This window comes from Haliotis rubra, unplaced genomic scaffold (assembly GCF_003918875.1).
Source record: "Haliotis rubra isolate DU_JTF1 unplaced genomic scaffold, ASM391887v1 Scf106, whole genome shotgun sequence".
In the NCBI taxonomy this organism is placed as follows: Eukaryota; Metazoa; Mollusca; class Gastropoda; order Lepetellida; family Haliotidae; genus Haliotis; species Haliotis rubra.
Window position 1 is genome coordinate 722,896 of NW_025764959.1, and position 12,893 is coordinate 735,788.

Consider the following 12,893-nt stretch of genomic DNA (forward strand, 5'->3'; position numbering starts at 1 on the left):
GCTCCTAAGATCAGTTTAAGTGTGCATCCAGATCCCACACTTGCTCCTGAAGTCGGGTTAGGCGGGCATCTAGGTGTCACAGTTGCTACTGAAGTCGGTTTAGGGGGAGCGTCCAGGTCTCACATATGTTCCTTAAGTCGGTTTAGGCGGGCATCCAGGTGCCATTGGTTCTCTTCAATTCGGTTTAGGCGGACATCCAGGTCCCCCAGTTGCTCCTTAAGTCGGTTCAGGCGGGCATCTAGGTCTCACAGTAGCTCCTTAAATCGGTTTAGACGGGCATCCAGGTCTCCCAGTGGCTCCTTAAGTCGGTTCTGGCGGGCATCGAGATCCCACAGTTGCTCCTAGTGTCGGTTTAGGTGGGCATCCAGATCTCACAGTTGCTCCTTAAGTCGGTTTATGCGGGCATCCATATCACACAGTTGCTCCTTAAATCAGTTTAGGCTGGCATCGAGATCACACAGTTGCTCCTTAAGTCAGTTTAGGTGGGGAACCATATCACACAGTTGCTCCTTGAGTCAGTTTAGGTGGGCATCCATATCACACAGTTGCTCCTTAAGTCGGTTTAGGCGGACATCCAGGTCTCACAGTTGCCCCTGAAGTCGGTTTAGGCGGGCATCCAGATCTCACAGTTGCTCCTTATGTCGGTTTAGGTGGGCATCCATATCACACAGTTGCTCCTTGAGTCAGTTTAGGTGGGCGTCTAGGTCTCACAGTTGCCCCTGAAGTCGGTTTAGGCGGGCATCCATATCACATAGTACCTCCTTATGTCGGTTTAGGTGGGCATCCAGATCTCACAGTTGCTCCTTAAGTCGGTTTAGGCAGGCATCCAGGTCCCACAGTTGCTCCTTGAGTCGGTTTAGGTGGGCATCCAGATGCCACAGTTGCTCCTTAAGTCGGTTTAGGCGGGCATCCATATGACACTGTTGCTCCTTGAGTCAGTTTATGTGGGCATCCAGATCTCACAGTTGCTCCTTAAGTCGGTTTATGCGGGCATCCATAGCACACAGTTGCTCCTTGAGTCAGTTTAGGTGGGGATCCATATCACACAGTTGCTCCTTAAGTCGGTTTAGGCGGGCATCCAGATCTCACAGTTGCTCCTTATGTCGGTTTAGGTGGGCATCCAGATCTCACAGTTGCTCCTTGAGTCAGTTTAGGTGGGCATCCAGATCTCACAGTCGCTCCTTAAGTCGGTTTAGGTTGGCATGCATATCACACAGTTGCTCCTTAAGTCGGTTTAGGCGGGCACTCATATCACACAGTTGCTCCTTGTGTCAGTTGAGGTGGGCATCCAGATCTCACAGTTGGTCCTTAAGTCGGTTTAGGCGGGCATCCATATCACACAGTTGCTCCTTAAGTCAGTTTATGCGGGCATCCATATCACACAGTTGCTCCTTGCGTCAGTTTAGGTGGGCATCCAGGTCTCACAGTTGCTCCTTAAGTCGGTTTAGGCAGGCATCCATATCACATAGTTGCTCCTTATGTCGGTTTAGGCAGGCATCCAGGTCTCACAGTTGCTCCTGAAGTCGGTTTAGGCGTGCATCGATATCACACAGTTGCTCCTTGAGTCAGTTTAGGTGGGCATCCAGGTCTCACAGTTGCTCCTTAAGTCGGTTTAGGCAGGCATCCATATCACATAGTTGCTCCTTATGTCGGTTTAGGCAGGCATCCAGGTCTCACAGTTGCTCCTGAAGTCGGTTTAGGCGTGCATCGATATCACACAGTTGCTCCTTGAGTCAGTTTAGGCGGGCATCCAGGTCTCACATTTGCTCCTTAAGTCGGTTTAGGCGTTCATCTAGGTCTCACTGTTGCTCCTGAAGTCGGTTTAAGTGGGCATCCAGATCTCATAGTTGCCCCCTAAGTCGGTTTAAGCAGGCATCCAGATGCCAAAGTTGCTCTTGAAGTCGGATTAGGCGAACATCCAGGTCTGACAGTGTGCTCCTTATATTATCGGATTCGCGCAATCTACTCTTCTATGCTGAGACAGCACGTGGTTTCGTCAGAACAAGACTACATGTTTGTTCACTGGAAGTAGGAGGTTACCATGTTTCTTGTGACGGACATTGCATTACCTTCAGCATCATTATTAGGTATATGTTTGGGTAAAGCAAATTCTATTTTTCAAAACCAATGTGAGAACGTTAGACTCGTGGTTGATATATTAATGCAGTGACAAATGCTTTTTGATTTCTTCAGCATCATAACGGAATGGAATATGGAGGTAAGTATACAAACCTTCCTAGAATTGTGAGTGAGAAACATTATCATACTCCATATGCACCAAGGTTCCACTTGCGATTGTATATCGTGTGGTCATGTGCATAGAGCTCAGGTCACAAATCAGGTGAAAGTAAGCCACTTTGGGCACGGAGAGTCCTTGGATAGGTGACCGTGTTTGGCAGCTTGACTCCTGAGAGTTTCTAGGACTTTTGCCCACAACGAAGCACATGTGATAGAAGTGGTATCACCTTAGGCAAGTGAGTTAGTTCAAATTTGCCCCCATTTCTGGTGTCCCCGCCGTGATGTTGCTGGAATATTGCTAAAAGCGGCGTAAAACCAAACTCAGTCAGTCAGTCAAAATTGCCTCTGTTCACCCAGCAGAAAATGGGTACCCGGTGGGATAAAGTCATTGGACTATAATCTTCAGCTTGCGATTGGCATATCCGGGGTAATAGGAATACACATTGTTTGGGCGCTTCGAGCATGCATTGAACATTGAGAAATGCGCATGGCAAATAGACTATTACCATAGCTACAGTATTATCGAGTCGAGTCAAATAAAAATGTGTAGCAACTACTTATCTCAGGTGTGGTGACGTCGTATCAAAAAGGTTACCATTTTTACTAACCTCATGTGTTATATTCGTTGTCTGCCATGACTACCACCGAATGCCAAGGTCCTGTCCAGTCAAGCATTAAATTCATGGGTACAGAATGAAATAAATGTTTACCAGGGTAAAATCGAGGCACCATGGTCAAGACTTGCCAGTGCAGTAGTCGTTTACTATTTTCTATATATTCATTGAGTCTAGTTGTTTTTACATTCGCTTGTAAATTAATAGATCATATGTCTACTCTTTTATCTCAGGACGGGAAGACAGAGAAACAGAGTATGAAACCCGAGATCAGATTTCTTTGATTTTCTTCTATATGTCCATACACTTGAATAAAAAGGTAACTCTGCCAAGCTTTGTCATTTTTATGGATTTACTGACGAAACGCCAACTATAGAGTCGATGACCAAGTTAATGGTACACAACCTTGGATCACAACCTTGGATCACAACCTCTCCATCATAAGAATATGCCAATTGTGGGGATACAACCTTTACCCTGGATTAAGAAAACCAATACCTATCTGATGCGACCTGTGCCAACCTTGGCCACTGAAGTAATTGAGAAATAGAAGATACTAAACGACCTTCCGCGTAATAGCATTTTTATTAAACGAGTTAATGATTTGGTATTTGATACTAACTCTTTGGGTGGTTGGGGTGGGGGTGGTGCGCACCCCCGCACCGCCCCTCTGGATCCGCCCCTGTATTGCAGTGTTTCCAAGTTTCCATAATCCAATGTACAACATGAGAGTTCAGTCGAGTCAATTTTGTATTCCAAATTTGCACATGAATTGCAGTTCAATCCACCCAGTGACAAAATCGCAGACATCTCGGTATCATCTAAAATCGGACAATAGGCAAATCTCACAGTCACAACACCGGTTTCTCACGTTCGCAGCAGACCCAAAACTTATAATGGATGTCCGTGTCAACCTCTTTCCTCTTGCTGATGGAAACCCTTCCGGCGTAGAGCCAATTGGCCCCGAAATTTCAGACCCTCACTCTTCCTCTTCTTCAGTTGCAGATCTTTCCGAAAATCATGTCTATATTTTGTTTCATTCCATTTATGATGAAATATCTGGCATACCTTTAGAAAAACGGAGGCCAATTAAACAAACAAATGAATCTTTTCCCAAAACTGAAATCAATTTATTAAATGATATTATTTCTATGAAACTTTCATCGGACTGTTCATTACATGAAGTTAATTGTTGTGTCTAAGCTGCCGCTCGAACCTTGGAGGAAATTAACACAGTTTCCAAAGAAAAAACATCTAATACTAAAAACAATACACCAAAGAAAAACCGGTTTCAAGTAAAACTAACGGAAACGAGAAAATTCATTTCCTGGATAGAGCTGTGCCTGAAACTAAGATCATCAGGGAGTCCAATGTCAAAACGGCAAAAGACAATTTGGAGAAAATTAAAATTGCAGTACAAGACAACAAAAGAAAAGGTACTTCTCCAAATTGTCGATTCCCTTAAGGCAAAAATAAGAGTTTGGACTGAAAGAAAGACAAAATGGGAAAATAAAAATAAATTTATCAAACAAAAAAAACTCTTTAGAAATAATGAAAAACACTTCTACAGGCAACTTAAAACAAATGGTGATGGTGAACATGATAAACGCCAATGAAAGGTTCTGGAAACAGTTATGGTCTATACCCGGCGACTGTAACCTGGAGGCACCATGGGTCAGTGATTATGACCATGCAATGCATGAGAAAGTAAACAGGTCGTTTGTCTGTTACATCTCACCAGATTGCCTGAAAAGTGTCATCAAAAAGTCCAAATCTAATACAGCTCCAGGGCCTGATGGCATTCGAAACCGGTATTGGAAACTGTTCCCCTGTGTCCAAACACCCTTACTTCACTGTTTCAATTCTCTTGTGGACACAGGTGATGTTCTTCCATGGTTCTGCAAAGGTCGCACAATACTCCTTCCCAAGAAAGGAGACTTGACTGATCCCAAAAACTTCCGCCCTATCACATGTTTGAATACACAATACAAAATATTCACAGGGTGTTTGACAAACCTCGTGTCATCTTACTGCTCTTCCAATGATATAATTTACAGAGAGCAGAAGGGGGCGAGAAAGGGATGTTGGAGGTGCAAGGATCAACTTCTTGTACTAAAGCATATCACCGCAACCTCTCCATGTGCTGGATTGACTACAAGAAAGCATACGACTCTGTCCCTCACGAATGGATTCTGAAGTCTCTTCATTGTATTGACCTCCCTGAGCGACTACTTGATTTACTCAAGTCTTTAATGAGTTGCTGGTCGACTCAACTTGAGATGTACTCGCAAGGGCAGGTGCAGACTTCGGAATCTATTCCAATCAGAAGGGGAATTTTCCAGGGGGACTCCTTTAGTCCTTTGCTTTTTTGTTTGTCTCTAAATCCTTTGAGCTTTCTGCTCAATAAAGAGGAGGGTTACCATCCCGGACCTCCTCAGCACAGATCCCAAACACCTCTTACTCATCTCCTTTACATTGATGATATCGAGCTCCTTGCCAAAGGAGATTCCAATTTGAAAGAGCAGGTTTTCCTTGTCGAGTCCTTTTCTAATGATATTGGCATGACATTTGGACTCGACAAATGTAATACTCTTCATTTGAAACGTGGCAAGGTAACTAATAATGGTTCGGTCAAGTTACAAGGGGGAGGAGTTATTGAGCATCTTGTGGAAGATCAGGCCTACACCTATCTTGGAATGCAAGTTCGAGACAAGCTCCAGGATGCCCAGAATCAAGACAAACTTCGGGCCGAGTATAAATCTCGTTTAAAGAAAATCTGGAGCTCAGAGCTAAATGCTCGAAACAAGGTCAAAGCCACCAATACTTTTGCTGTGCCAGTCCTTTCCTATTCCTTTGGAGTAGTTGATTGGACGAAACAAGACATCCAGAGTCTTGACCGTCTGACCAGAAGGATCATGTCTGATAACAGAGCCCACCACCCTCGTTCCTCTCTTAACCGTTTATACATGCCAATCAATTCTGGAGGTCGGGGTTTGATTAATGTGGAGGCTCTTCATGATAGAATTTTATTGTGTACTTTTGCACATATTTATTTATCAGATGATCCTCTGGTGATGCATGTGAAGACTCATGATGAAAGCAAGGAATTCCACAGCTATTTTAAGCGTGCCAAGGTTGTTGAAATTTGAGGTTGACTTAGTTAATGGCGATGTACTGCTGGACGGTACAGTGATGGGAGTAAACCAGGTGAAGTCCTTCACCAAGTCTGCCCAGAGTCGGTCTTTTGTGGAGAAGCTTTCTGAGAAGCCATTGCATCGTGTGTACATGCAGTGTGTTGAACAGAATAGCAATCCCACCGACTCCTTTGCCTGGATGAAGTCGGCTGGTCTTAAATGTGAAACTGAGGGCTTCCTTTTTGCTGCTCAGGACCAGTCACTTCCCACTCGTAATTGCCTAAATGTGATTCTTAAAGAGAATATTAACATGAAATGTCGACTTTGCAATGAATTTACAGAGACTGTCCAACACCTTGTCAGTGGATGCCCTTCCTTGGCACAAACAGCATATCTTAAACGACATGATGGCATGGCTCGTTGCTTTTACTACCGTCTCCGACATGCCTGTGGCTTTGACTCCGAGGTCCATCCATGGTACGACCCTGAACATGTCCAGGGCGTCATGGAAAATGATGCTTTCAAACTTCTCTGGAATAGGCCCATATACAGCCTCAGAAGAATTCCTGCCAACAAACCTGATCTTGTCCTTTTTGATAAAGCCAATGAATTTATTTATGTCATTGAATTTTCTGTCCCTTTTGACACCAATGTGATTGACAAGATTAAGGAAAAGTATGATAAATATGCGGACCTCGCCTTTGAAATGTCTCGCTTGCATCCTCAGTACACTGTCGTCAGGCTCCCCATTGTTCTCGGTGCCCTTGGTTTGGTACCTCCTGATCTCTTGGCGCAGATCAGGAGAGTGCCCGGGTTCTCCACCGGGAGTACAGCCCTTCTGACACTCTGGGTAATGCAGAAGGCTGCAGTGTTGGGGAGCCTTCATATTCTCCGGAAAGTTCTTGGTGGGTTCGACTAGGCAGCGTTTAACTTTTCTGGGAGAAGTCCCATTCGCTGTCTGGCCCGCATGTAGAGGGCGCAAGGGCCCTGAGCTGATGATGAGCCTTACCAGCCTGACTGTGCCAGGATCACCCGAACCCTCTCTGCTGCATACAATCTTTAATCTGTAAAATATAAAAATAATATTAATAATAATAATAATAATAATAATAGTTGGACAGAATCTGAAATTTGAGGTTGACTTTGTTGAAGGCAATGTACTGCTGGACGGTACAGAGATGGGAGTAAACCAGGTGAAGTCCTTCACCAAGTCTGCCCAGAGTCGGTCTTTTGTGGAGAAGCTTTCTGAGAAGCCATTGCATCGTGTGTACATGCAGTGTGTTGAACAGAATAGCAATCCCACCGACTCCTTTGCCTGGATGAAGTCGGCTGGTCTTAAATGTGAAACTGAGGGCTTCCTTTTTGCTGCTCAGGACCAGTCACTTCCCACTCGTAATCGCCTAAATGTGATTCTTAAAGAGAATATTAACATGAAATGTCGACTTTGCAATGAATTTACAGAGACTGTCCAACACCTTGTCAGTGGATGCCCTTCCTTGGCACAAACAGCATATCTTAAACGACATGATGGCATGGCTCGCTGTTTTTACTACCGTCTCCGACATGCCTGTGGCTTTGACTCCGAGGTCCATCCATGGTACGACCCTGAACATGTCCAGGGCGTCATGGAAAATGATGCTTTCAAACTTCTCTGGAATAGGCCCATATACAGCCTCAGAAGAATTCCTGCCAACAAACCTGATCTTGTCCTTTTTGATAAAGCCAATGAATTTATTTATATCATTGAATTTTCTGTCCCTTTTGATACCAATGTGATTGGCAAGATTAAGGAAAAATAGGATAAATATGCGGACCTCGCCTTTGAAATGTCTCGCTTGCATCCCAAGTACACTGTCGTCAGGCTCCCCATTGTTCTCGGTGCCCTTGGTTTGGTACCTCCTGATCTCTTGGCGCAGATCAGGAGAGTGCCCGGGTTCTCCACCGGGAGCACAGCCCTTCTGACACTCTGGGTAATGCAGAAGGCTGCAGTGTTGGGGAGCCTTCATATTCTCCGGAAAGTTCTTGGTGGGTTCGACTAGGCAGCGTTTCCTGGGAGAAGTCCCATTCGCTGTCTGAGCTGCGTGTAGAGGGGGCACGGGCCCCGAGCTGATGATGAGCCTTACCAGCCTGACTGTGCCAGGATCACCCGAACCCTCTCTGCTGCATACAATTTTTAATCTGTAAAAAATAATAATAGTCTCCGGAAAGTTCTTGGTGGGTTCGACTAGGCAGCGTTTCCTGGGAGAAGTCCCATTCGCTGTCTGGGCTGCGTGTAGAGGGGGCACGGGCCCTGAGCTGATGATGAGCCTTACCAGCCTGACTGTGCCAGGATCACCCGAACCCTCTCTGCTGCATACTATCTTTAATCTGTAAAACATAATAATAATAGGATATTTGTGTAGCGCACATATCCACGCACTAGTGCATGCTCAAGGCGCTAGTAATACAGACAGACAGACAGACAGACAGACACTTTATTCGGTAATATATGGCCTTATGGCCCATTTTACAGTTAATAGATAATGTATTTATACATTCACGTGAGCACAAATTTAGTAATTATCTAGCAATAAATATATGTTGTAACAATGACGCAACTGCATGTATAACAAGAGGATTTTGAGAGTTTAATAAATTTACCAATAGTAAATTAGTAACACGTGCAACATTATGATGTATCATATGGTACATCACAACTTGGAAGTTCGCATGACTTTTCGCACGCGCTCCAAGCACATGGTCGATAAGGGGGTTAACTCTAACCAATTAACTGACAACCGCTAAAGAACAAAGTAGAGCAGACCGCTAAGAAAACTCGACATTACAGTTATCAAGGCATTGGATTTAGTGTCAGTGTGTAACACTGAATATCAGCTTCTCTGCACGATGATGTAATACACACATTACATCATCAAACAATACCCCAGTCGTACACATTGTACATCAATTTGTATTTGTAATGTCACATGTGTTTCTGACAATTCTTAGATACATGTTTAGGGGCGGTGGGGGTAGCCTAGTGCTTACAGCGTTCGCTAGTCACGACGAAGACCCCGGTTCGAATCCCCACATGGATACAATGTGTGAAGCCTATTTCTGGTGATCCCCGCCCTGATATTGCTGGAATATTGCTAAAAGCAGCGTAAAACCATACTCACTCACTCACAATAATTGGTTTTCAGATTTAATTTTTTTTTTGTTGCATTATTATTTGAGCATTCACTGAAAACTATACCCAGACTTCCACTCCAGTTATCATCTGGAAAACGTTTCTCTGTACCAAAATCACGTTGCATATTAATTTGAGCATTAACTGAAAACCTATCAAACTGTGATGTTGTTTTGTCGAACAAAAGTTTCGCGCCACCCATTTGCCATGTATAGTGGAACCGCATTAATACAGACAGTACAAGTAGAACTTGTCGAGAGTAACATAGTTGTGGATTGTGTGATCTGTGGTATGCCATCAATAATATACTCTCCCAAAAAAGAAACGCATCATGAAAATAGCAATTTCATGTAGCAATGAATTAAAACGTGATTCATTTTATAAAAGGTTTTGCTCTGTTTATGAGTCCCATGGTGTTTATGTTTTGAAACATCACAACAAAACGCACCATCCGTGAAATACCCGTATTTAACAGAATGATTTTCAATTTCGGCGTGTAGTGTCACAGAATACACAATTCACATGCAATGCACGTGAAAGTTGGGGATCAGATAGTCTCAATGATAGGTATAAAAGGTTGATCGCTGTCTGTCGATTATTCACTGTATTTGGAATATTGTTGACGAACGCAAAATGCCACGTCTAAGTGAAGCCAACCGTTATATTGCCATTGGTTTGCTTGAAGCTGGCCAGTCTCAACGTGCAGTTGCCCGACGCATGAATGTTCACCAAAGCACCAATTCACGGCTCTGGGAGAGATATCGCCGGCATAAGGCGGTAGCACATGCCCGTCGTAGTGGGCGACCTCGAGCGACCACTCCGGCGCAGGATCGCTGCATCCGGGTACATCACCTGCGTCATCGAACAGCTACGGCGACCAGTACCACTCGACAAATACCCGGATTGAGGAGGCTTTCTGCACAGACCGTCACGATTTCTATTGGAACGACGCGATGGAAGAATGCGGGTGTACAGACGTCGACGTAAACGTTTCGCCGACGCTTGCGTTCCCCAGGTTGACAGATTCGGCCGGGGCCGTGTTATGATGTGGGGACCGATCACCTGCCGTAGGAGAAGTGATTTGGTGATGATCCCGGGCAACCTGACAGCTCAACGGTACTGTGACGAAATCCTACGCCCACACCTCCTTCCAATCATTGATCGCCAGAGGGAGTTGTTTCAACAGGACAATGCCAGGCCCAACACAGCACGTCACACTAGAGACTTCCTCCAGAACCACAACATCAATGTGCTCCCCTGGCCCTCAAGATCACCGGACTTAATGCCGATCGAACATCTGTGGGACGCTCTGGACAGACAGGTGCGACGCCGTAACCCTCAGCCCCAGACACTTCAACAACTCGCACAGGCACTACAGGCAGAGTGGGCTGCGATGACGCAACTGAGACTTATTCGTTCGATGCCGAGCAGTTCTGGATGCCCACGGTGGTCACAGGAGGTATTGACTTCAGCGCCATCACACGTCTCCTTGTGACACTCAAACTGACTTTCCTCGAGTTGGTGGCAAAGACGGATAAGTCTGCATTCCCAGTGTGCAATTTCGCTATATTACATTGACTCATAAAGCCTACAAGATGTTTCAAAATAAACATAAAAATACAATTGAAATTCCTATATGCGTTTCTTTTTTGGGAGAGTATACTCAGACTTCCACAACATTTCTCTGTGACAACAATAACAACAGCAGCAGCAACAACAACAACAACGGCAACAACAAGAACACTATAAATAAAAAGGCCAAATATATACTCATGGACACGAATAAGGGAACACCTGACAGTACAAGCCTTTCTATTGCACTGTGAGTGAAATTCTGTAAAAGAATAAAGGAACACTTGTACTTTCAGGTATACCCTTATTCGTTTCCATGAGTATATTATTCAGCTGAATGACACACTTGTAGCTCTGGGTACTGATACTTATAAAGAAATATTAAACACAATTTGTACTTTTTGGTAGTATGTCATTGCTGTGACATTCAACAAATGTAATAAACTACCGGGCAAAAGAAAGTTTTCACGGCTTCACTTGACCCAAAAATAGAAGCAAAGACGCATGTGAGATTTATGATAAATACTTTACAACAGATCATTTTCCAATAATAGCGAGTGTGACCACCCTGGGCATTCATGCATGCCATACAACCTCCTCATTGACGTCGTCAGTCGGGGGATGACGTCAGCAGGAATCGTGTTTCATCAGTCCAAGAGAGTTTTTTCAAGTTCCTGTCGGTTCGTTGGAGGTGGTACACGCTGTCTCAGCTGACGATCAAGATAATAATAATAATAATAATGTATATTTTTAGCGCGCCATTTTCCACCCACTGACACATGCTCAAGGCACTACATAAAAGCATACATACAATGCATACAGAGGATAAAATAGTAAAATAAGTATACATTGAAATTGATGACAGAAAGATTGATTTTAGGGATAGGCTTTGGAGAAAAAGAAAGTCTTCAACTTAATTTTGAAAGTTTCCAATGTTGGAATCTGCTTTATGTGGAGAGGGAGAGAATTTCACAGAGTAGGACCAGCGTACTGGAAAGACCTCTTGCCAAGGGAAGAAAGGAGAACTTTGGGAATGGAGAGAAGACATTGGTCTTGAGATCTGAGAGTTCTGGTGGGAGAGTACACAGTGAGAAGTTCAGAGAGATATGAAGGAGCTTGATTATGCAAACATTTATACACAATGCAAAGAAGTTTCAAGTCAATCCGGAACTTGATTGGAAGCCAGTGTAATGATGAGAGTAAAGGGGTGATCCAAGAGATGTTCAATGAGGTTTCGTGACTCTTGGTCTTCCCGATCTTGGGTCTGGACTGTTTGCTGGTAGCGGTTTACCAGTCGCTGATGGTGGCTTGGGCTGCAGCTGAAGCTTCTTGCCAGCTGACGTTGTGAAGTCCCCATATGGCAGCGATCATTTCCTGTCTGCCCGACCGTCTTGGACGGGTTATTTCAACACGGACTGCCAGATTCTCCAATTCACCTGTCCGACCTAAATTATTTGCGGGCGGGTCAGTTTTGGTCAGGGCTGGCAATTTTTACATCTTACCAGCCCTGTGGTCTGGCTGAAGTTTTTGGGAGTTTCATACCCTGATATTGGCCATACCGATCGCCCTGTCTCGTTGAGCATGCGTACGTCTTGACATATTCGTGGTGGGTTTTGGTTACTGCATGCTTGCTCTGTCAAACATCGGTATTTATGATACAATCATAAATTACGTTTCTCAGGTTTGAAAAAAGCAGGATTCGTACAACGTTTTCTAACAACTGCGTTGTAATCGGAACCATGTTGCGTTTCGGCGAATGTTTTCTGCATCGGTTCAAACTTGTACCAGCGTTTATGTTTTTGATACACTTACTTTTACATATAGTGATTACTTTCTTTTGTCCGGTTTAGTGTTACTTGGTAATATTCAGTTCGATGTTGTTTTGTTACAATCAAGTTTTGTTCAAGTTTCTTTAGAAATTTGAAGGTGTTTACAGATAAAACACCAGGGTACAGATAAAACATCAAGTTAATGCCAGGGTTTTTGAAAAGAGGTTGTATTGTTCAGTAGGTTTTTAATAAGTGTGTTTTAGTAAATGTCGACATAATTGATATCTAATATTATTCGGTGATGTGTAATATCTTATTGGTGACTTGCAAGCCATTTTTATCAAAGTACATTGCAGACAACCGAAATTTATTGCTTTCTTATTTGAATATTTGATAT